This window comes from Aplysia californica, unplaced genomic scaffold (assembly GCF_000002075.1).
Source record: "Aplysia californica isolate F4 #8 unplaced genomic scaffold, AplCal3.0 scaffold01032, whole genome shotgun sequence".
In the NCBI taxonomy this organism is placed as follows: Eukaryota; Metazoa; Mollusca; class Gastropoda; order Aplysiida; family Aplysiidae; genus Aplysia; species Aplysia californica.
In genome coordinates this window covers 32,024-34,135 of record NW_004798302.1, presented here as the reverse complement: position 1 = coordinate 34,135, position 2,112 = coordinate 32,024, and positions in this window count along the sequence as shown.

Genomic DNA, 2,112 nt, shown 5'->3' with positions numbered 1-2,112 from the left:
GTTGTTGTTGTTGTTGTTGTTGTTGTTTAGAGGAGTTTGTTTTGTTGTCGTTCTTATCTTTTTTTCCCCATCTCTTCCTCAGTGCTCACCCTGCTGGCTAGTATCTTCACGCTGACATTTATAGCATGTGACCGCTTCTTCGGCATTGTGTTCGCCATGAAGGCGCACTTCATTGAGCGCAGAGCTAGCTTCACCATCGTACTCATCTGGCTTCTCTCGATTCTCGTCGCCTCGCCCCTCATTTATTACAGGAGGTACCAAGAGGTAAGTTTAGTTTAGTTTTGTTTAGTTTAGTTTAGTTTAGTTTAGTTTAGTTTAGTTTAGTTTAGTTTAGTTTAGTTTAGTTTAGTTTAGTTTAGTTTAGTTTAGTTTAGTTTAGTTTAGTTTAGTTTAGTTTAGTTTAGTTTAGTTTAGTTTAGTTTAGTTTAGTTTAGTTTAGTTTAGTTTAGTTTAGTTTAGTTTAGTTTAGTTTAGTTTTGTTTAGTTTTGTTTTGTTTAGGTTAGTTTAGTTTAGTTTAGTAAGAGTTTTACGGCGCTCGCAGCTACATAAGGCCCTATGAGCGCTCGAAACACAAGTTGGTTGCATTCACAACAGTCACAGCACGGTTTAGTTTAGGTCAATAATCAGATTAAATGGTTATAACTTTTACGGTAAAAATGTTGTAAAACAACAGCAATTTACATCTAATTAAGATAATAATATTTACATTCTACTCAAAAGGCCACTGGGCTGTACAAAATCGAGGATTCGGTTTCGATCAACAACGGAGAACAGATATTTCTTTCTTTGAAGTTTAATTAGTTTCAATAAGAATGTTACGCACTTGCAACACAGATATGGCATACAAGTACCGAAGATTAGAGGTATTACTTGAGAGTAACATACAAAGAAAAGAAGGAGGAGAGACAAGTCTGGCAGATGTTTGACTGGAAAGAAAGCGTAAACCATACCAGAGCACGCGCTAACCAGTCTACTCTTTGGGGTTGGCTTCATGTTTTTGCGCCATCTTCTATAAAATTCTGGTACGTACTGCTCCTGGGTGCACAGCACTGAAAACGGGGATGTAACGGGTTAGCAAACATAGTGGAAACAATTTAGTTTTTATTAATAAACGTCTTGCGACATGTGCAATGCAGAAAGGTTACATAAGTGCCGAAGATCAGAGGTGCTACAACGTAAGAGTAATATAAAAAGAAAAGGAGGAGAGATAAGGACGGTAAATGTTAGGGAGGGAAACAGGATGTACATGCAATAATATATTTCCCTGAGCGGTTGTTGCTTAACTGTCTCACGATTTGCTAAAGATGTATAAGATGCTACGAAATGTTCAACATTGATGTATATGAGGGGTGAGGGTGGAAGCATTTTGTCAATCCTTTAATTAAAATATTCGAATTTATGTTTCTAGAGTTACAAAGAAAGTTAAAAAACAATTATTTCCTGATATTTGTTTACGATACGCAATTTAATCTCTGCTATATTATTTTTTTCTTCCCCGTTATGTGTTGCCTTCGTTTTTTCTCTGCTCCTCTGACACGCAAACTCGCACAAATGTATATGGAAGCACGGACAGCCCAACCCCCTCTCTCTCTCTCTCTCTCTCTCTCCCTCTCTCTCTCTCTCTCCCTCTCTCTCTCTCTCTCTCTCTCTCACTATTTCTTGTCCTCTCTCTCTCCCCTTTCCTCCTGTCTCTACTTCTCCCTCTCCCCCTTTTCTCCCACCCCACCCCTCTCTCTACACCTGCCCCACAAGCACACTGAGTGCACGCCGATATTATGTAACAACCCTGGCTCTCCCCCTTTCTCTATCTGTTTATTTGTCTATCTGTCTATTTATCTATCTCTCTCACATCCTCTCTGTCCTACTGCCCCCCTCTTTCTCTCTGTCCTCTACTCTCCCTCTCTTTCTCTCTTTTTTTCTTTCTCTCTCTCTCTCTTTCTTTCTCTCTCTCTCTCTTTTTTTCTTTCTCTCTCTCTCTCTCTCTCTCTCTCTCTATCTATCTCTCCCTCTCTCTTTCTCTTTCTCTCCCCCTCTCTTTTTTTTCTCTTTATTTCTCGTTCTCACTTTTACTTATTCTCTCTCTCTCTCCCCTCTCCCCCCCCCCCCCCCCC